Raw genomic sequence first — 23410 nt, 5'->3', positions numbered from 1 at the left:
AAACAAAGTCAAACAGGCTACAAAGCCTATGATGGTGATACGATGAGTCCTACCTTTAGGCCGTCAGGAGTTATTTGCCGTCAGGAGGCAGCAGAAAGTCTCTTTTCACCTCCCCAAGAATAAAGTATGGTTTTTCTGAGAAGACAGTCCCTCTCTCTCTCTCTCTCTCTCTCTCTCTCTCTCTCTCTGTCTTTCTGTTTTACACAGGAAGTAGGATTTTTTGGTGGGCTTGAATAAGGAGGGGGCAATGTTGAGGTTCTCATGAATGCAGAGCCCACCATTTTACAGAGGGACACAATTAGGGATGTATTTGACCCCACAGCCATTGGGGACGAACCACTTTTCAGCCACCATGCCTTCAAATTCATTCACATTACACTTATTAAAGCTCCACTTCTTGGATATGTGGATCTTCTGGTGGTGAGGAACTTGATCTTGGCCCCATAGGACGTGAGTCACAGGCTCCTTGTTCTACAGCTTAGTGTGGATGGACATGATGATGTGGCCAATGTGGACCCTAGCCACTGTGCCCTGTGCTTTTCCAAAGGCACCCCACATAGCTGTCTGGAGCCTGTCAGCTTCATCCAGCACAGGACAACGTCTTGTTGATGAGCATGACGTGCAGGGGTGGAGCTGCACTCGGAAGTGAAAACCTTCTTTGCCACAGATTTTCACTCTGTACTTGTGCCCATAAATACAGGCACCCTCCAGGGCTGCAGAAGAGAGCTGCTCATTCATCTGACATCATGTAGCCACATGGTGGGGACTCATCCGCTTTTGCCTTTTTCTGCCCCAGGTCACATATGTAGATCTTGGCATCAGGGAAACACAGCTCTGCAGAAGCAAGGCTTTGGAAGTGGCTTGTTCTTAGAATAGCGGTTACACTGGGCAGCCCTCGCCCATGGTGACACCAGGATCTTCAGTGGTATGGAAGGAAAAGAGAAGATAGTCCCTTTTCTACCTTGCTACTTGTTGCATAATCCCAAGCTACAGAATTTTGCTTTGTATCCAAACTGAAATTTACGAAATTAGGTCTTCCACTTTGGTTCAAATCAAGAGTGAAAATAAGTTCGGTATGTTTCTTTCTTTTTTTTTTTAAGTCTATTTATTTTGAGAGAGAGAGAGAGCCAGCATGGGGAGGAGAGGGCCAGAGACAGAAGGACAGAGAGAATCCCAAGCAGGCTTCATGTTCAGCATGGAGCCGGATGTGGGGCTGTATTCCAAAACCATGAGATTGCAACCTGAGCCAAAGTCAAGTCAGATGCTCTACTGACTGAGCCACCCAGGTGTCTTAAGTTTTGTATATTTCTTCATGAATCTCAGCTCTTCTTATAACTTTTCTTTTAACTTATAAGGGATTATCTTACTATGTGCTTTGAGCTACTCATAAAGTGAATTTCTTAAAAAATATATTTTTTTAAGTAGGCTCCATGCCAAATGTGGGACTGGGACTCACAACCTCAAGGTCAAGAGTTCCATGCTCCATGGACTGAACCAGCCAGGCACCCCTGGATTTCATTTTTAAAACAAGATTCTGGCAGTGGGGGCAGGGCGGGGAAGAAAAAAGAGAGAGGGAAACAAACCATAAGAGACTCTTAAAGATAGAAAACAAACAGAGTTGATGGAAGGTGGTGGGTGGGGAATGGGCAAGATGGTTGATGGGCATTAAGGAGGGTCCTTGTTATGATGAGCACTGGGTGTTGTATGTAAGTGATGAATCACTGAAGTCTACTCCTGAAACTAATATTGCAGTGTATGTTAACTGACTAGAATTTAAATAAAAATTTAAAAAGAAAAAATAGACAAGATTCTAACTCCAATATATCTTGTCACTCTTGATCTAGTTAATTTTGTGATGTTTAATTTTCCAGGATGCCAATGTGAAAGAAAAAGAACCAACCAACCAAAGAAAGATATAGCCAGATGCAGTTCTTCACTGTCAAACAATACGTTAGTTCTTTCCAACCTAGGAGACATTTCCTTAACCTGATATGTGCTTTTCAATGTTTAGGCCTCCTATTCCCAAGTACATTGATTGCAAAAAGGGTACAATTGGCCGTGCCCCTCTGAATTCATGGCCTTTGCAACCTGACTTTGAAACTTCTCCCATCAAAGGTGAAGTTTATGTATTTGTCCCACAAAACTGGGCTGGCCCTGTGATTTGGTTTGCCAATAGAATGCAGTGGTGTTGCAGTTCCAAGCTTAGGCCTCATAAGGTCTTGTGGACTTCTGCTTATTCTCTTGGACGCTGGAGATCTACATGAACAATGCCAGACCAGCCTCTGGGGACATGAGCAATCACAAGGAGGAGAGCCATCTCAAGCAAGGCCATCACAGACCAGCCAGTGCCTAGCTGATCTGCCAACTAACTACTGACACATGAGAGTTTCCAAATGTGATCATCTTAGCTTGGCCCAGACCAGAAGAACCACCCAGACCAGAAGATCCACAGATCCATGACCTCTGGTTTTATTTTTTGGGGAAGGGGAAAGGGGGAAATTTGTTAGGTGTCATTATTTTTGACAATAGATGGCTGATACTTTAGGTCTAAGGCAATTGAGCCAATGATGATTATGTACCATTCCCCTGCCTAGGATTCAAAATGAAATAAGTCTGGGAGAGAAAAGATTTTGTTTCTGATTTGGCAGGTTTTGTAGATATAGATCAATGAAGTGCTCTGGCTGTATTTATATAACTTATGATTTACCTCCTGATACTCTTTCTGATTCCCACTAGTAATGCTTAAGACTAAGTTTAAAAATACTTCACCGGCGTGGTGTCCAGCTACTTCCGATCATATGTTAGGACCACATTAAACCATTCCTTGTTCCCCAAACACACCTCAAACACAGTAACTTTGGCATGCCTTCACTTAAACCCAATAGTCTTTCCTTCCTTCTCTCTTCATCGAAATATTTTGGGTAGTCTACGACCAGCTGATTTCCTTCAAGTTTCTCTTCTCCGTGAAACATTCTTAATCACAGGCCTTCATCCTGCAGTATAATAAATTATTCTTTCTTCTCTGTTTATTTTAATACTTATTTTGTAATGTGTGCTTCAGGTTGACTTATAGTTAAAGATCTAAAACTCTTCCAGTATTATCCAATCTAAAAGGCTAAGAAAAAAATAAGTAAGTTTCAGATAGTGATTTAGGTATCTTCTTATAGATTATGATTATGATTTTCTGCTTTGGGGGGAAAAAAGAAGCAAAAGTCATTTTAGCCATGTTTAGTGTTCAGAAAGCGAGGGTATCTTGGCTTAAAGAATACCGTGGAATCAGAATTAACTTTCTACTGGTCATTATACCATAGCCAAACCACTGTTCTTATTTTTTCTATTGAATTCTATTTTTTTTAAGAAGTAAAATGGAGCAGACTTCTACTACAGAGACAGAAACAGGAAAGAGAGAGAAAGAAGAAAGGTCTGGCCCAGTTCAGGTCAAGAGGAGTAATCAGTGGAGAATCTCATCAGTGTTCTGAACGTTACAGCCAGGATTCCTCCACCTTGTTAAGGTACCAAAACTCAAGTCCCTGACTCCCTTTCATGTATGAGCAGCACAGTTGAGCCTTTATCTCACATAAGACTTGAATATCTCCTTTTCTACAAACTATTCCCACCCTCAGAGGAAAAGGCTACGGTTTATTAGCATTATTATTGGTCATATTTTACCATATGGCTAACAGGGAAAAGTTATAGGGTGGCTGTTGGATGGTGGTTTGTTTAAAACACACATGTAAGTAAGTTTCTCTTTCCTTATTAAAAAACTTAAAAAATTTTTTTTAATGTTTATTTATTTTTGAGAGAGACACAGAGTGCGAGCGAGGGAGACACAGATTCTGAAGCAGGCTCCAGGCTCTAAGCTGTCACCATAGGGCCTGACATGGGGCTTGAACCCATGAACCGTGAGATCATGACCTGAGCTGAAGTCGGATGCTTAATGGACTGAACCTCCCAGGTGCCCCAAGAACCTTTTATAATAATGGTCTATTTAACTGAAACATGTTTGTGAGCTGAGAAGTGAAATAGGCTTATGAATCAACAAGTAAAGCTAGAAGCCATCTTGCAGTATGGAATCCTGGCCATAAGACATTCCATTCCAGTGGCTAGCATAATGTCGTGCCCATAGAATAAACTCCAAAAAGATTTCTGTCTGCAGAACAAAATGGATACAATTGAGTTAACAGGGTTTTAAGTGGTATTGAATAGAACATCAATAGAAAGAATAAAAAGAAAACTGATTTTATTACAAAGTCATTGTGGATCAATAATACATAATAACACAGACACGGGAAGCATTCAGTGACAGAAGACGTTCAATGATTCATGAGCACATTAAGTTCACAAAATAATAAGTCTGTGCTGTTACATACTATCTTTTTCTGAATCAATAGCTATGGAATTGAATCAGAAAGTGGAAATGCTTTTAAAGGTGCAATAATAAGTGCAACAAAGCTGTGCGAAGTTGCTTACCTGGAGGATATTTCCAGAATCTAGCTACATAAGAATAAAAAATTAAGAGGTTCAGCATGGGATAAACCCAGACATGTTCCCCGTAGCAAACTTAGTAGACACATTGGTGGAGCGAGATTAATCGTATTGTGTCAATGCATGGTTCTTTGGTTAAGCACCTGTTATCTAAGATGGACAATCTTAGATGCTGGGTTCATTTCCCCCATTCTACCGGGTCATGCAGGAAACAGTGTGTTAATAGTAGGGCAAACACCGCAAGCCCCATCCCACTCCAGGATTCTGACTAGTGTGAGCTGAGGACAAATAGATGACGTGCATATCCAGAGCAATGGCAGCCAATGAAACCTATTTTCTGACCCTCCCCCAGACAATGCTATGTTGTCTCTCTCAGCAACCAAAATACGTTTGCAAAAGAATCCACTCGAAATCTCAAAATATTCCCTTCCTAAAATAGTCCTTACTCTGAACAAAGGTTCTCATCATGCCTTTTATGCCAATTCCTTTAGAGAGTCGTTTTCTCTGTCTCTATCTGTCTCTCACCCTCCCCCATACACATATGCACACACCACAAACATCAGTCTCATAAACTCATACACCAGAAATGGAGATCTCCGAGGTCAAAAATGAAACATGATTTTAAAAGGCTTTGCTAGCTTATTCCAAAACACAAAATGGAGGTTCTAAGCCATGGAGACTTTTATCTGGGTCTTTATTTGAGTGTGTCTTCTTCTAGTTATGTTTGTGTGTTTATGTGGATTCACTGGTGTGCTTCCGTGTCTTCTGTTTGTGCATCTGAAGCCTCTCCCAACCCATCTCTCTCTCTCTCTCTCTAATCCTCTTTCTTACATATTCCAGTAACTACGGACAAGAGAGAAGGGAGGTGCATATATATTTTAGTTGTTCTATTTATTGAAATTTTTATGTCCCCTCTTCCTTTTGTATAACTGAGAAAAGTCTAATGCCATCCATTTCTCTTTTAAAAACAATAAAGATCCAATTAAATTGCCTTTTCTGTATTGATTACCAATGGTTTCTACCTCCCTTGAGCCACTGATCCTGAAAAGAAGCAATCTTCCCCTGGTTCTTAACTTATTTTTATGAAGTCAAAGCTTTCCTTTCCAGAAAAAAAAAAGAGGGAGGGCTTCTCATTTTTCCGTTCAGTCAGAATTTCAGTTGTCACTGCTTCTGAACTTCAATTCTGGACTCTTTTCTGTTAACAACAACAACAAAAAATTCATGTTTCTATGTCTCTATAATTTTGTGCATATATCATTGTATATGCCCGGCTTAAATTCCAGGCCACCCTTGGCACATTTTACCTCACTCTTTTAAATGAAGGATTCTGCTTAGAAGATATCCTTCTCTTTCTCTTTTTACATTCTCATGTAACCAAACAATTATCTTGCTTTAGAACCTCATTCACTTCCTGATTTAGGCAGAAAACAGCACGTTCTAAAATTACAGCATCTTGGGCATAGAAGGGATTAGTCAATGTATCTAATTTAACTTAGTTGGCTCCCAGCTGTATTCTCATTGGTTTAAAGGATAAGACAAGAAATAGGGCTCATTAGTCGTTAAACTCTCCAAACATTTATAAAGCTAGGCACTGGCAGACGCAAGGGATTCAGAAATGAATATGTGGATCTTGTCTTCAGGAAGCCCATAATCTAGTGGGTGGAAAAGAGAAGTAAACAGTTACTAATGATGGAAATTGTTTGCAAGAGAGGGAGCTACTGTGGGAGCAGAAAACCCAGGTTGGGGGGCGGGGAGTGCATTTTTAGGAACGGGATGCCTGACCTGGACCTTAAAGGACGAAGCCTCAAAAATCCTCAGACGCTGGAAAGAGTCTCTGTGTGACCGCATGCTATTCAAAGTGCAGTTGCTGTTGAAGAAGCTACTGTAGGGATAACTGTAAAAGTGTCACCTTTATACTCAAGGTAGCACGGCATGGTGTCTGTGTGGTCTATCGGCAATGGCAGGCTTATTACTTTTAATGCTGTAATTTTCCCAGGGTCACCGTTCTACTTTTCCCTGTTATATGCGTTACATAAAACTGTACTTCTTCATCTCCATTGGAAAAAAAGCAAAAATGCCTATAGAGGAAGTTGCTTTTTGATAATGTCATATTTTTCATCAAGTAAATGAAACCCTTGCAAATTCACTTCATTATGCTTGGCTCCCTCCTTCATGGCTGTTGCTCTCACATAGCTCTGTCTTTCCTTCTCCCTCAGCTCACCCCTGCTCTCCACGGTCCCTCCTGTGGCCCCGATGTGACCGGACTAGGGGGACTTCTCTAGTGCTCTTGTTAACGCTAGGACCTGAAGGACAAATTGATAATTTTCTAATCATCTTTCGCTATTGGATATTTGAGCCAAGATAAGTCTGTCTTCATCAAAGGCCATTAGAAGCACCTGGAAAGCTAAGCTGCTTCTGGTGTCATTGTAGGCAGAGAGCAGGGACTCTGTTGATCAGGGCTGATCAAGACACCTCTGATCCAACCTATTCTATACCTGGAATGCTAAGGAACAGGAGTCCATTCCAGGGTCTAGGAGAAAGAGAGAGGTATGGCACAGGGCTGAAGAGGAGTCACTGGAACAGCTGAGTGGAATGGAGACCTGAAAACTGAGCCTGACTGCCAGAGGGCCATGTTGGCTGCTGTCTGGTTAGGAACAAAGAGCCTGGTCGAGGTAACAGATCAGAAGCAGGCGCTAGGGGCGCTCGACAACAGGATGTGCTAACTTGGGCTCTCGGGCACACCTCACATGCCCATGCAGGCTGCAAAAGCCAACTCGCTCTAAGGAGTGCCAATTTTGCAGCCTCACACCCCCCTCGCTGCCAGGGCCATGCCTTGGCCCTCATTCAAGCATAATGAGAACGTTTCTATAATTATCACCCCAGCCTTGGCATTTGCACACAGCTGCCTTATCACACACAGATCTGCCCAGTCCCCGAGAAGGAGTTCCAGAACAAGAGGGCTGCTGTGCTTGACGCTGCCGCTGCCTTCAGCGCCCTCAGACCTTGCCCAGTCCCCACCAGGATTCTGACCCAGGGGCCTGAGGGGTTTGCTTTTTTTTTTTTTTACTTTCTGAAAGATTTGATTTTAAAACAAAACAAAACAAAAAAACCAGTGAAATTGTCTAATATCCTAGACTATAGAGCCAACTGTTAGCAGGACTGAAGGTCAGATGCTGGCAGAGCTCTTCTCTGGAACTTGCCGTGGCCAGTGCCCCTCCCGTGTCCGCTGCAATGAGACAAGAACACAAACACTAGGGCCCTGTGTGTTCCCGGAGGCTCCGGTCTGGACCTGGATCCTGCTTTCCAGGCCCAAGCGGAGAGGCTGGGAAGGAAGAGAACAGCTTTTCGTTGCCAGTTTTGGAAGAAAGTGAACAGAATCTCAAACTTTGGTGCCTTCTATCCCACTGTGAAGCATGGGGTCCAGACCAGAAGCGTCGCCGAATTAGAAAGGGCCATAGATGTTTGCGAGTCCCGTTTCGCACTCAGTGCAGAAATACCCAAAGACTGTTGTCCAAGAAGAAGACACCTCTTCTTGGCTGCTTCTGGGAACTGGTTGCTCCTTCCTTAGCGAGGGGGCTGGATTTATATCTGAACAGCTCTGATCCTTGGACATTCTTGCTCTCTTCACTCTGCAATGGAAAGAGAAAATCATACTAGGTGTCTCCATGGCTTTAAACCTATCAAGGGGCTCCCAGGGCCCTTAAGATCAAGTCCGTGTTCACAGCAGCTCTTCGTGGTTGGCCCTCCCCACTCGCAGCCTCATCCTTGATAATATCCTCCTGGCTCCCGAAAGAGAGAGATGCTCAACATACGGCTTTCTTTCATTTTCTAGAATGAGCCTCTTTCACTCTTAGCCCTCCAGCCCTATCATCTATAAATTTCTCTTCTGGGAATATTCCTCTTTTTAAAAAAAATATTATTTTTAAGTTAATTTATTGATGTTGAGAGAAAGAACAGCAGCAGGTGAGCCGTAGAGAGAGACAGAATCCCAAGCAAGCTCCGCGCTATCAGTCCCAGGCCCAATGTGGAGCTCCAGCCCACGTAACTGGGAGATCATGAACTGGGCCAAGATTAAGAGTCAGTGGCTCAATCGACTGAGCCACCCAGACACCCCCCAGGAAAATTTTCTAGGAGGCCTCTCCAACTTCTAACCCAGACGAACTCCCTTTGCCCTGAGCTCTTGATCATTGCTGCTGGGTTAGCACAATGCTTGGCATGCTGTAGAGGCTTAATAAGATTAGTTGAATGAATAAATGAGTACATGAACCCAATCTTGCTGTAACTTCTACTCTCTTGCCTTAATTCCACCCTCTTCCTTATGACAGCCCTTGAAATATTCATCCTAATCAGTCGGGCATCAGCACAAATCTGGTCCCAGCAGGAAACAAATCACACACTCAGGGCAGGATAATTGAGGACAGTGTGATAAAAGGGTATTTACAAAGATGGGCGCACCCCAGAGCTAGCAAGAGCAGGATCTTAAACCCGAAGGGTCCAGGGAAACGGAAGGTTACCTGAGGCCAGAGAGAGTAGTCGAAGCTGAAGGAGAGGACCAACCACCATGCCAGTAGGAAGGCAGCCAAGCAAGGGAATAAATACCCATCTCACATTCTTCCCACCCTTTAATTTTGCCCCCTCCCCCCATGCCTCTCACTGGCTGATAAAGAGCAGAGAGCCTCCTAGGATACAAAGCCCAGTGGCAAAAGACAGGGAATAAAGGAATGGGGGGAAATAAATAAAATATATCCAGTACAATCCTCCAATCCCAACAGCTACCCCAAATCTATTCCTGCCAGACTAAACAGCTTGAGTTGTTTCTGTTATTGCTCAAAAAGTGGGGTCTGCTGGACTCCTTATTGTCTAAGTCCACGCCATCTGGATAGGCTCTGGACTGCCATTCAGGACCTGTCCTGAAGCATGTTGCCAGGAATATCCCGATGCTCCCGACACCCTCTGAGTCGCACAGCAGCGAAGGTAATGCATACCAATCTCTGCCTATCTGAACGCTACCTCTGTATTTCATGCAGGTTTACCACTGTAGTTCCTTGCCTGTTGAATGCATTTCAATTGTTTTTTAATTGGGTTTATGATCAATTAAATCCCCCAGGCTTCCTCACACAAACTACTGTGAAATCAAGCTTCCTCTTAAATTGTACTCATGTCATCGATTTCTGTTTTAACCTAACTGCAAGATTTTACATTTATCCTTGTCAGATTCTATCTTATTTACTTCTGTCCATTGTTCCAGATTATTAAATCCTTATTTTGTTATCTAGCGTCGCACCTTTTCCTCTCCACTTTGAGTCACTAGCTAATTGCATTAGGTCGTTCTCTTTGGTTTCATCTGTATTGAAACAGATTTAATGATTTAAAACATTCTTTTTAACATTTTATTTATTTTTGAAAGAGAGACAGAGACAGAGACAAGGAGATGGAGTGCAAACAGGGGAAAGGCAGAGAGAGAGGGAGACAAAGCAGGCTCCATGCTCTGAGCTGTCAGCACAGAGCCCGATGTGGGGCTCAAACCCACAAACCATGAGATTATGACCTGAGCCAAAGTCAGACACTTAACCAATTGAGCCACTGAGGTGCCCGTGTATTGATGGTGACTGAACACAATCCCAGACGGCTGGGCATGGACCACCTCCTCTGGTGGAGAGACTGAGTAGTATGGTGTGGCATTTTTATCAAGTGTGGGAAATAGAACACCATTTCTACAGTGGGTTGGTATTAGAAGGTTGGAAGGCAAAAGGTCAGGATGAAATAGCTTTGGGGGAAACCCTGGGTTGCACAAATTAAACAAGTTTCTTTCTTAAAGTATCCCTTAGAGCTATTAACATGCTAATGTCTATGGGCTCTCTCTGGAACCAGATATTCACGACTACCACATTGATTTGACTACGGAACACTCACACATGTTTGTGTGTGTGTGCATATTTGTACATGTGTGTACATGTAGTATTGCACAGGATTGGGTTTCACTGAGTGCAACTTGGGAAGTGTTAACTATGAAATAGAACAGATTTGAGTGTCACTCCCAGTTCTACCACGTACCAGTTTGGAAAAAGATAGTTAATCTCTCTAATCCTCCATTTTCTTATCTATGAAGTGGGCATAAACAAAGATCTTACCTCATATATTTGTGATGAGAATGAAATAAGATAAGGTGTGAATGAGTAAGTACCTCTTACCACACTAGGATAATAAATACTCACTAGATGTTAGCCAACATGACACAATATCTTTATAATTATCATTATCATTAATGTTATTCTGACATTGATCCACTAGTTAGGTTCCCTACAACAATTAGCTCAAAAGATAATAGTCTAAACAAGTGAAAAGATATGCAAGAAGCTAGAAATCTGTTTCTAGTTCATGCAACTTATGTGACTGATAAATGGTGAATGTTCTAAATAAATGAGAAAAATTCTCAGAACTCAATAAGAAAAAAATAACGTCCTAACAGAAAATAAAGGACATGAGCAGGTAGTTGACAATGGAAGCAATGTAAGAGGTCTTAAGTTGGAAATTTTTGTTCTTAATGAAAAGGATTCACTGCTGATGCCAGGGAAAAGTGACAACAACAATAAAAACAATAATAATAACTAACAAAAATTTAGCATTTAGTAGCAGTAGTGGCCACTGTCCTAAGTATAGTGTAAATATTTACTCATTTATTTCTCACCATGAAAACTGTGAGGTAGATTTTTTATTATTTCTTTAAAAAAATTTTTTAAACACTTATTTATTATTGAGAGACAGAGAGACTGACCATGAGTGGGAGAGGGGCAGAGAGGGGGGAGGTACAGAATCCAAAGCAGGCTCCAGACACTGAGCTGTCAGCATGGAGCCATACGTGGGGCTCGAACTCACAAACCATGAGATCTCCAGCTGAGCTGAAGTCAGATGCTTAACTGACTGAGCCACCCAGGCACATCTCACCCCCTCCTTTTTTTTTTAAATTTCTACTTTATGGATGAGAAGACTAAGTACAAAAGATTAAGTATACCATTTCTGGAGCAATTTGGGGGAAATTGTGACATTTTTGATGGTATCCATTAAGAACCTTAAAATATGCATATGCTTTGACTCAGTATAGTTCGAGCTGTGATGCATTGCCCAGATCTTCTTCAGAAATTATTCTTTCAGCTGCTGCCAGCTGATGGTCCTCAGCTCTCACCCCTTTCTTGTCCTCAGCTGGAGACATCTGCCTTGGCAACATATGGCTTTGGACTAGCCCATGTGCAATGACCAGATGACACAGAAATATAAAGGCCTAGCTCCCTCATTGCGTATAGGGCTGTCTCTGCCGCAGAGCTTCCCACGGGGCCAACTGAATCTTTGCTGTGGTTCTATCACAACTCAACTTCTCCCTCTGCCCAATCCTGCTTTGCCTCCCCCTCCCTTCCAGAGGTTTTGATTCTAAGAGTACTTCCTACCAAACTTTGGCAAGGTAATCGCCATCTTAGAGTCTGCTTCCCAGAGAACACACATGACAACACCTGGTAGTTTAACATCTAAGAATACATCTGAAGGAAAGCCTTCTGTGAACGTAGGTAGTTATGTATGAGCCCTTGTGGACGGCCAAACCACAAGAAGAGGGAACGTAGGTCCCTGAATCAATGTGTGAAAAATTTCATCTTGGATCTCCAAGCCATAGACAGCTGGAAAAAGCTTTGCTCTTATCCTTTCAACAACAATAACAAAAAAGGTGAACGGGCTTCAAAGTAATGGCTTTTTATTGAACACATGAAACAATGGAGGTCATAGGGCAAACAACTAACCTGAAATCTAGAGAGAGATCGGTGACTGCAGGGAAAAACAGGATATTAGCATTTACTTACCTGACACAGGGACTGCCAAAAGCCACATAAGCCCAGAAAAAGATTGAGCTAGAATTTTAAATGTCAAGTTGCTGAAGGCTGAGTGTGGGCTAGTATGAGAGAATAAAGGCCCTTAGCTGCAGGCATAGAAACATTCACAACTTCTTGTAGGATTTTCCCTTTGGGACCCACAGGTGCTCATGGAGGGCAGGAAGGGAGGTGGATGGGGAGAACTCTTTTTTTTTTTAAGTTTATTTACTTATTTATTTTTAGAGAGAGAGGTACAGAGTGCAAGTGGGGGAGGGGCAGAGAGAGGCACACACACACAGAGAATCCAAAGCAGGCTCCGAGCTGTCAGCACAGAGCCTGATATGGGAGATCGAACCCGAACCCCAAGATCATGACCTGCGCTGAAGCTGGATGCTTACCCGGTTGAGCCACCCAGGTATGGATGGGGAGAATTCTAAGAAAGCTTTCCCCTTCTCTATGATGCTGACTGGTGGAGGGAAACCTCAGCTATGGCAGAAACCTAGTCTCCATACCTCTCTCCCACAAGAAACAAAAACAGTCTGCGGGGGCGACAAAAACTGTAGCCTTGTGGCACTGGTGGAAACCAGAATTCATCTAAGAAAAAGAAACAGAGAAAAAAAACAACAAATTTCTGTCTCTGGAATATGACAGGAATGTATGCTTGGCCCAGCATTATGTCTGGAATAGGGACAGGGATACTTGTGAAGGCTACAACTCCCAACCCAGATTTATAGCACCTGCCTAAGACTGAAGATAAAGCAGAACATCAGAGAATCCACCCCCCAACACCATACTGCCACCTCCATGCTAACAAATGTCAAGTGAAAATAATAGTGGAATAGAGCTGGGAAAGCTGCACAGTATGAATTGTCTTTGAGGAGCATGACAATAAGAAGACCCAAAGCCAAGTGGAAAGTAAACTTCAAAATCAACCCATCTCCGGATCATGTTACTACAAGCTTTCATACTAAAGGCGTAGCAGAGGGAATAGCCTGCTCATCTCCAAGCATTAAAAAAATGTATCTACTATCCTACATAACACGTCCAACTTGCATAAAAAAAAAAGAGGCATACAAAAAGTCCAGAAAAAACACAGTCTAAACAAACAAAACAATGATCAGAAAGAGTTTCAGTTATGACACAGATATTGGCACTAGTATGGAATTTACTATGATTAATACATTAAAGTCTCTAATTGAAAAGGTAGATTGCATGCAAAGATAGTCGATTTCATCAGAAAGATGGAGACAATAAGAAGAAACAAAATGGAAATGCTAGAAATGAAAAGCAAAGTAACAAAAATGAACAATGTTTTCAAAGGGCACATCGGTAAACTCAACACAGCCAAGGATACAAGCAGTGATTTTGATCAGCAGAGATTACCTTAATTTAAATAAGAAAAGAGAGAAAAAAGAGTGGGAAGAAAACCAGAAAATCAAAGAGACATGGGACAATACTAAATGATATAACACATTTGTCATGAAATTTCAGGAGAAGAAAGAGGGAACAAGGCAGAAGAAATATTTGATGAAATAATAAAATAATGGCTGAGAATGTCCAAAAATTTGTGACAGACGCCAAATTATAGATCCAAGAGGCTTCGAAAACGTTAAGGAAGGAAAAAACAAAACCTAGGTGCATCGGTTTCCAGTGGCTGCTACCACAAACTTGGTGGCTTACAACAACAGTGATTTGGTCAATCACAGTTCTGAAAGCCAGAAGTCTGAAATCAGTATCATGGGCCAGGACCAAATCAGCTAACATGATAGTAGATTTTAACCCAACCACATACAATCCCATTCAGTATGAATGGTCTAAACATACCAGGTTAAAGGCAGAGATATTCATATTGGATTTAAAAAAAAAAATCAGGACTCAATCACGTACTGTCTCTAAGAACCCCACTTTAAATATAAAGACACAGGTGGGTTAAAAATAAATGGATAGAGCAATGCATACCATGCAAACACTACACAAAAGAAAACTAGAGTAGCTATACTGATTACAGCAAAAGTAAACTTTAGAACAAGGAAGATTGTCGGGATAGAGAGGAACATCACATAATGATAAAGAAGTCAGTATTTAAATAATCCTACGTGTGCCTAACAATAAAGCTTCAAAATATATGAGGAATAGGGGCACCTGGGTGGCTCCATCGGTTAAGTGTCTGTCTGACTCTTGGTTTCAGCTCAGCTCAGGTCTCATGGTTTGTGAGTTTGAGCCCCTCATTGGGCTCCATACTGACAATGTATGGGATTCTCTCTGCTTGGGATTCTCTCTGGATTCTCTCTCCCTCTCTCCCCTGCTCATACTCTCTCTCTCTAAATAAACAAATAAACTTTCAAAAATATATGAGGAATAAAAAAGGATAAGTCTGAAAGGACAAATAGACAAATCTACAATTCCAGTTGGAATATACTGATTGATATTTTGCCTACACAATATCAGTATAGATATAGATGATCTGGACAACACTATTAAACACCTTGATCTCATTGACATTTATAAAATGTGCTGAACGACAACAGCAGAATACATTCTTTCTAAGCGCACATGGCACATTTACCAAGACAGACCCCATTCTGGGTCATAACAGAAGCCTTATGATATTTTAAATAGAAGCCATACAAAGTATGTTCTTAGCCTGTGCCAGAATTAAACTAGAAATCAATAACAAAAAAGGTATTTATAAAATTGTCAAATATTGGGAAATTAAACAACACATTTTAAAATGAGTTATGGGTCAGAAAAGAAGTCTCAATGGAAGTTAAAAGTATTCTAGCTTAAATGAAAAGGAAAATACAGCCTTTCAAAATTTGGCTGATTGTAAGGCTCAGACAGAAAATCACCTCAAAGCATCTTGTAGTAACAGAAAGTAAGGAAGTTCTAAAACATAAATTAATTAATAAATAAAATTAAATAGGAAATACATTTTAAGAGTTGGAGGCATGCCAAAAAGATACAGGAGCCAACCTGAGAGAGTTCCCAGTGACCAAAGCTGGAACAATTTGAACAACAAAATAAATAACATTAATTTTGGAGTATAAGCCTAGAGAGCAAATAAATATCCATGATTTCACACTGATATAAATAATTGAATAAAAAGTAAGTGGTGAGAAAGGAAAAACCTGTTATAATGCAATTCCAAATAATACATGTAGAAGGAATGAGAGAATTAGAAAATCAGAGCACTATCATCATAATTTCCATAGCAGACCCCTGATGAATGCAAAACTTAATGGAAAACACCTTCAGGAGAAACAAAATATTTGCATGGCCTCAAAAGTATCTACCTTTAAATACTTATCAATTATTGTGGTGGTTTAGCATATGCCCACAAAGTCCTGGCTACTCCTTCCTCCAGAAAATTGAGCATAATTCTCCTCCCATTGACTATGGGCTGGTCTTGATGACTTGCTTCCAAAGAATAGAGTATGGAATGGAAAAAATAATAACCTGACAGTGGAGAAACTGGCAGACATTGCCTTAACCAAGAGGATCAAGGCTAACATAATCAGGGATAAGTCAGGTGGGTATCATGTACCCCCTAATATGATGCAGGAAGAAGGTATTCTTCAAAATCCATAACTCCAATCTAATCACAGGAGTGCATCAGACAGACCCCTTTGGTGGAATTCTACAAACCACCTGTCTTCAAAAGTGTCAAGGTCATGAAGAACCAGTGAAGACTGAGAAACGGTCACTGATTAGGGGAAACTAAAGAGACATGACAACTGAATGCATGCTGGTATTCTGAGTTAGACACTGGGACAGAAAAAGGTTATTAGTGGGAAAACTGGTAGAATCTGAGTCAAGTCTGTACTTTGGTTAATATGGTTGTACCCATGTTAATTCCATCGTTTTAATAAACGCACCGTGATTATATAAGACGCTCACATTAGGAATAGCTAGGGAAAGAGTAGCTGAGAACTCCCTGTACTATCTTTGCAATTCTTCTATAAACCTACAATTATTTCAAAATAAAAGATTTTTAAGTTGTCCATATACCAAGTACACCCACACTGGCCTTCTATATAAGAAATTAAATTCTCTTGTGTTAAACCTTTGAAATTTGGAAATTTTTCTTAATTGAAATTAGTGTCATCCTAATGTACTGTTGATCATAATTATTAAGCACAATCCTTTCAAATTAATTCTATTCCATGAACACATATTTGACCACTCAGTCAAGAAGAGATTGCATATTTGTTGTAAGTTGTTGTAAGAGATCCAGAAAAAGTTGACCAGCTGCTCTCTTTTTGTAATTGGTTCTCCAAAATTAAACTCTAAATTGGTCTCCACTTTTTTCTATGTTTGTTATTTTTATCTTTCCAGCCATATTATAAGTACAATAAGATTCTTGAGATGAGAGCAACCAGAGGACTCTGAAAGGTAAACTTGAGCAGAACCTTGAACGACAGGGAGGACCTGACATCATAAACTCAGACGGCTTAGGGGACCAGGCAGGTAACATGCATGTTTGAATGAGGTCTACTAGGAACTGGAAAATTCACGTTCACCTAGAGCTAGTTCAGTATAGAATTTTTAACACTTTACTGATCAAGTGAAAGAAGTCTGCCATTTAGAATGGTCTAAGGGTAAGAGACTATGCCTAGTGATGGTGATCCTGTTGGGACGAGAAACCAGAACACCTTTCAAGCAGGCGAATCTCAAGGTGAAAAGTCTACTTATAATTAAGCAGAGCATGTTGAGAGGATCATAGCAATCTAGCCTGGCCTTTAAAGAGAGAAGGTAGCATGCCTAGGGCATTAGACCCAGAAGGGATTTTGGTGATCACATAGCTAAGTAGTATGCAGTGTGACTCTGCATGGCCGAGGGGTTCATAGAACCCTCCAGAAGCCTGGGGAGAGGGGCTTCTGCAATTTACCTCCCAAATCTGTTGAATTTGATCTACATATAGTATTTCCCTGTGACCATTTATTTAAATCAATAGTTCCATGTCAAAACACATTTGAAAAACATTGATCTAAGAGCCCTAAGTATTTTCATATTATAAAGAGACCCAAGATGTTGAAGCGACTTGTCCATGGTTCCAAATTTATATGGATTTCCTTGGGTTTGACCTGCAAATCTGGCCCCAAAGCCAGTAGTACTCTTTCCTCTATATGGCCTCATTGTGGAGGTCTGGACAGTCCTGTAACAAATTTGCTCCTTGGGAGAACCCCACTTTTATTTTATTTATTTTATTTTATTTTATTTTATTTTATTTTACTTTTGTTTTGGGTTGTTTTATTTATTCTATTCTGTTCTATTTTATTTTATTTATTTTTTTGCCCTCTGAGTTTCATGTTAGGTGTTGATCTGGAATCAAGAATTTAGGAAGGAAGGTAAGACTTTGAATTATTTTCATCCATTCCATAGGTGAATGAAACATCTGGAAGCAGGTTTTAGTAAAGAGTAAAGAGCCATGGACACTTGAGCGATGGACAGTAACAACAAAAACAACAATTACAATACCTTATGTTTATTGAATCATCGCTATGTGTTCAGCACAGTCCCAAGCACCTTACAAATATTTTCTCACTTAACCCTCACAACAACCCTAGTTGGTAACTAGTATTATCCCCATTTAATAGGAATTAAAGTAACACCTAATTAGAGAGGTTAAGTAATTATCCCAAAGTCTAATTATGTAGTTATTAATCTATTATTGGAACTTCTTGGGTAGCAGCTAAGCATGAATGAATCTGCATTCCCCATCGCAGTTTTCTCCAGAGCTGTATTTGCTGCTGTGAGAACCCTTGCCTTCTGTTGATGGGATGGTTGCTTCCAAAAACCCCCACTCCACCCTCCTCCAGGCAGGCTTTAAAAAATGGGCTCTTCCTGATTCCTGTAAAAAGGGGTTAGCAGATGGAGGTAAAAATATTCCTGTAGAGCTAGCATCTCAATGTCAAGACAGGAGAGCCACAATAGCACTACGAATGAGGGATCCCAGCTGTAGTGTGCCTCTATCAAATGACTCAGATCGTTTTCAGATGTGGTAGGTGGGATGAAGCTCAAAGCTTGTTGGACTTCAAACATTTATTCCCCCCTCTGTTTAATACATCCTGTGTGTTCTCCAGGGGAGATGCAATCCCTTATGCCTCTGTGATTCAACACAGTTGTTGCTTTTAAGTATATTTGAAATCCCAGAGGTCCCTTGGGCAAATCCTTTTAAGTGAGAAAGCTACATTTTACTGAATCAGATAACTCAATTTTGAGTTCCAAGAAACTTGGGTTGTGATTTGAAACTCCAACCATTAAAGTATGAGCTGGCTCAAAAGGTGGAAAAGCGCATCTCATTTTTGCTTGTCTGACAACAGAAGGGTGAGAATGTTCCCTCACCCACCATTTCAATGTATAGGAGGGTAGGGAGGGGGGAATATAGAGCAGGAAAAGTGAATTCCCACACGGCCAGGGGGGAAGGCTTAGTTCCTGCTTCTTCTCTCTCATCCAGTGGAGAAGGAAGTCACAAGATTAAAACTCCTTGATTGCAGCTTGCTAGTGCCTGGACCACAGCTTCCCATGGTGCTCTGGCAGTGGTTACTGTTTGACTTTGAATATAGTCTCTGCCACTTTCAAACTGTGTGACTTCTGGATCTACTTAATCTCTCTGTGCTTTAGTTTTCTTACATGGAAAATGAAAATAATAATAGTTCCAACCTCATTAGGTTGTTGAGTATTCAATGAGTTAAGCATGTGAAGTGCTTAGAACCAGGCCTATCTCGTTGTAAGAACTCAGTAAAAGTTAATGGTATTAAAACTTTAGTAATCAGTTCCTAAGAGTCTCTGGGGACCCAAAAGAATCCTAAGGCTCTAGAGCTCTAGACATGATTTTGTCTCCCAGGCACTCTCCAAATCATGGCGGGGCTAGTTCACAAATACACTGGCCCTTCAGAGGAATGCAAGAATGGTCTGACCTGGGCACTTGGGTGGCTCAGTCAGTCGAGTGGCTGACTTCAGCTCAAGTCATGATCTTGGAGTTGGTGAGTTCGAGCTCTGCATCGGGCTCTGTGCTGACAGCTCAGAGCCTGGAGCCTGCTTCAGATTCTGTGTCTCCCTCTCTCTCTGCTTTCCCTTGCTCACTCTCTGTTTCTCTGTCTTTCAAAAATAAATAAATGTTAAAAAAAAATTAAAAAAAGAACGGTCTGACCCATTATGACTACTGGTGTGGTCTCTACTCTATTCCTCCAGGATCACTGTAGAGTCTTCTGATACTATTTCAGACTCTAAACATGCACACTACAAAAAGAAATGCTGTAACATGATGTGTCACTGTAATTCAAACCACATGGTAAGTGTGGGTAAAATGTTAGCTGACTGTTAAGCAGGGTGGTGATACAACCCAGGTAATGCTAATGGAAGTTGCACTTGAGGAAGATATAGATGTTGGATGTGGGTTGCCGGTCATGGTTCTAACTAAGATTCTGGGGGCAGAAGTTGTCCTGCATTGTATTTCTGGTCATTAAAGAGAAGTCACACAGTATCTGATAAACACTTCCTAAACACCTAGTATGCACTGAGTATGTTGTAAGACAATTATTTCCACAAATATTTACTGAGGACCTACTATGCACCAGCATACTTCTAAGTTCTAGGTGTACAACGGTGAGTAAAATAGGCCAAAGTCCCTACCCAAATGCAAGTTATATTTTAGTGGAAGAGACAGACTACCAATAAGGTAAATAACCAACATATCTAGTATGATAGATGGCAATAAGTGCTGAAGTAAAAAAAAACAAATGAGGCAGGGAATGGAGATAGAGAGGGTCCGAGATGGAGTAATGGTTGCTTTTTAGATAGAACTGAAGAAGGTAAGGGAGTATGCCATATGGATATTTACAGAAGAAATATTCTATGCAGAGAAAAGAGCAGATGCAAAGGCCCCAAGGCAGAATTGTCACTGGGGTGGTCAGAGAATGGCAAGAAAGCTTTGGGGTCTTGAGTAGTAGGGGATGAGGTTAGATATGTAGTGACTGACCAAATCACATAGGGCCTTGCACATTATTGTGAAGACTTTGGCTTTTACAATATGAGTTAGGAAGCCATTGTAGGGTTATAAGTGAAGGAATGGTATGTTCCGCCTATGTTTGATGGGATTACTTTGGATACTGTGTTTAGAGTCAAAATGAAGAAGGCAAGAACAGAAGTAGACCAGTGAGGAGGCTACTGCAGCAATCCAAGTGACACATAACCATTGCTTGGGTTGGAGTGGTAGTAGGAAAGCTGGTAAGAACTGGTCAGATTCCAGATCTATTTTGAAAGACCGTCCATCATGATTTTAAAGCTTTATAGTGTGAGGATGAGAGGAGGCAAGGATGCCTTCAAGGTTTCTGGCCTAAACTGCCAGAAGAATAGAATTGTCATTTACTATTTTAGTGGTGTGAGGGAGTCCTCAAGAGGAAGAGGTTTGGAGAAGAAGACCAGCAGCTTGTTCAATTTGCACAGGAAATGCCCATTAACATCCAGATGGAGATGTCAGGAAAGCCCTTGGGTGTGTACATCTGAAGCTCAGAAGAAGGTCTGAGATGGAGATAAAATTTAGGGAGTCATGAACCTATTGAGAGAAGAGAAATCTAGGAGATTGAATGAGATCATGAAGATAGTGAGCATATCCAGAACAAAGGGTGCTCAAAGATGAAGTCCTGTGGCTTCACTTAGAGGTCAGTGGGACGAGAAGGAAGGAGCAAGGGATGGAAAAGAAGCAACCGGTATGGTAGGAAGCAAGCAGGAGAGTATGGTGTCCTGGAAGCCAAGTGAAGGAAGTGTCTCAGGAAAAGTCGTCAATTCAGTAAAATGTTGCTGATCTATCAAGTAAAATGCAAATGTAGAATGCACCACTGGATCTAGCAATATGGAGGTCATCCAAGCTGTGGAGTTTCAGGGAGGAGTGAAGAATGATCTGGAAGAGACAATGAAGAGGAGGAAGACACGACCTCACAACCCAGTGATATGAAGGGTCTGGGAGAAGAAACGGCTACTGTTTGAGGAGGCTGCCAGGGAAGCATGGGCATCTGAGGAAAGGTAAGTTTCACTTGGAGTAAACAGGTGAAGGGAATAGTCAAGGAAGTGTAAGGGGATATGAAGCATTTGGCTGATGATTGATAGATGCTTGGCAGAAAGTTCCAGTTCTTTCAGGAGATGGGACTGTAGAAGTGGAGACAATTACAGAAAAGACAGTGTCTTGAACCATAAGAAGACCAGAGGCCAGGCAATAGGGGATGTTTGGGAGCACTAGATTTCCTCCAGTGACTGATACAGAACACGATGTTCTGAAGCCGACTGTGCTAGTAAGTGTCAGGCAGCTTCAGAGGAGTGCTGGCAATATATAGAATTGGGGAGCTACTGCTTGACTTCTACGGGAGGAGGACGAAGCCTGCACAAAGGAAACCTTGCCCCTAGCATGTGGGCTTCCCCTTCCTGGTGGAAGGCGAGAGACTCAAGGAGGGGTGACCTTACATTGAACTCATAGGGAATCTCTTGACCCCTGGTGATGGTCGCTTGCCAATACAAGAAACATACTTGCAGGGATAAGTGCAGCCATGGCAGCCTCTGACATACACCTCCCTAGTTTAGCACCCTGGACAGCCACTCTTCCCCATCCCCACCCCCAGGCCTCTGTGGCGGAAAGTCAACACAGAAGCATTCTCTCCATCACTGGATCATCTCTATTTTATAGGCACATTTCCTGTGGTTGTTCTCTGCCAGCTTTGTTCCAAATGTGTCCAAATGTATTTTCATGTGTCTGGAAGTGTTTAAACATTCTGACATTTCAATCATGTAATACGGCTGAATGAACTTCCATAGTATTTGGCACAGCGGTGTTGCTTAATTCTTTTCTGACTGTGATTGCCAAGCAGGAACCCAAGAAGTGTCAGGTACTCTCTAGGGAGAAACAGAAGACATATGTCTGGTTGTGATTGCAGAGCACCGTTGATGCAAAGCGGTTCTCTTAAGTCCGGTGGCAAGTGGTAGGCATTATTCTGCCTGAAAATCAGAAGAGACGAGGAATTTTGAGAGGTCTCAAGTCTTGAGGGCACTTATACAGCTTTTTGTGTGATTTCTCAAGATGTTCCAAACTGCTTTGCACCCGTTTCACCTTCCTCGAGCTTCTACCCCATCATCAACATACTGCCAACCTCCCAACACACAAAGTAACTTGTCCAAATTAGATAGAGAGCTTATGTGTGTCCATCACTTACCAATTTAGCGATTAAAGGTCTGGAAGTATATTTTATGATTTGATTATAAGGGCAAGATATTATAGTCTTCATTTTCCAGATGAGCAAATTTCTCTATAACTCCTAAGGTGGGATTTATTTTCACCAAACTATAACATTTATTCATTAATTCATTCATTTCTTCAATACACCCTTATTTTGCCCGGGTAAAGAGCTCTTCGATATTTTCACAGCCAATACATCTGTTTAAGATTTGAACATTTAAAAAATTTTTTAAAAAATATACTTTTTAATGTTTTTTATTTCTTTTTGAGAGACAGAGAGAGACAGCTCGAGCAGGGGAGGGTCAGAGAGAGAGAGGGAGATACAGAATGCGAAGCAGGCTCCAGGCTCTGAGCTGTCAGCACAGAGCCCGACTTAGGGCTCGAACCCATGAACCGTGAGATCATGACCTGAGCCTAAGCCGGACGCTTAACCGACTGAGTCACCCAGGTGCCCCAAGATTTGAACATTTTAAACAAATAACTACTCAATTCTTACTATATGTGATACTCCTTCAAGAAATATTTTTTAGGATACAAAGATAGCTAGAATATGGACTCTACTCTAAGGGAGCTCAAATTCACATTTACAATATTCGTTCTGAAATTCTTAGCTGAAACCCAAGCTGAGATGTGTATTAATCCAACAATTTTTCTTGTATCTGTATTGCTTAAGGTAACCTTAAGATGCTGCAACATACAAATCCAAACATATATAATGCTTCAGACACCACAGAAATGTATTTCTTGCTCATGTGAAGTCCAAAATGGGTGGTCCAACTGGTGGGCAGCAGTCTTCCAAGTAGCGATTCAGGGAGCCAGGCTTCTTCCATAACGTTAGACGCAT

At 41.4% G+C, this 23410-nt stretch overlaps 1 pseudogene; it reads right to left on the bottom strand.

Moving 5' to 3' along the window:
• Positions 1-282: 282 nt before the first annotated feature.
• LOC115283382 lies at positions 283-23410 on the bottom strand (annotated as a pseudogene).

This window comes from Suricata suricatta, chromosome X, assembly GCF_006229205.1.
Source record: "Suricata suricatta isolate VVHF042 chromosome X, meerkat_22Aug2017_6uvM2_HiC, whole genome shotgun sequence".
In the NCBI taxonomy this organism is placed as follows: Eukaryota; Metazoa; Chordata; class Mammalia; order Carnivora; family Herpestidae; genus Suricata; species Suricata suricatta.
Note: the sequence above shows the minus strand (reverse complement) of the source record. Positions and strands in the feature narration are given on the sequence as shown.